Raw genomic sequence first — 680 nt, forward strand, 5'->3', positions numbered from 1 at the left:
ACTGGGTGAAGCCCAAGACTAATCTCCAGGTTTACATACAATATTCTGGCAGTCCGAACGGCCCCCAAAACGATGTGGGCCGAAAATCTCAGGCCGTATGGCAGATATAAATCCAGGATGTTAAAAAAAGTGCCAGCCATATACCAGGCTTCGGCCCAGAACATTAACAGCCCGAGCATCACTTGCCATACCCCAATATGGATTCCGGGGTGTCGCAGACCCAAAATATGTAAGAAGGCCTGAGAGATATTTCAGCACATCCAATTTTGGATCAAAAGGGAGACAAAGAAAAGGGAGCAATATGAATCCCCTCAACCCATAGTCCAACAAATGCCCAATCCCTAAACCATGAAGTAAATCCGATACGCGAACCCATGAACACATATTCAAATCATGACCAAGATCCTACACCGAAAACCATGCGTGAACAATCATAGCACCAAACTATGAACCATATCTAAGTTCATGAACCAAATCCATACACCAAACCCATGAACCATATCCAAGTTCATGAACCAAATCCATACACCAAACCCGTGAACCATATCCAAGTTCATGAACCAAATCCATACACCAAACCCATGAACCATATCCAAGTTCATGAACTAAATTCATACACCAAACCCATGAACCATATCAAAGTTCATGAACCAAATCCATACACCAAATCCATGAACCAT

Source organism: Ananas comosus, linkage group 2, assembly GCF_001540865.1.
Source record: "Ananas comosus cultivar F153 linkage group 2, ASM154086v1, whole genome shotgun sequence".
NCBI classification, from domain to species: Eukaryota; Viridiplantae; Streptophyta; class Magnoliopsida; order Poales; family Bromeliaceae; genus Ananas; species Ananas comosus.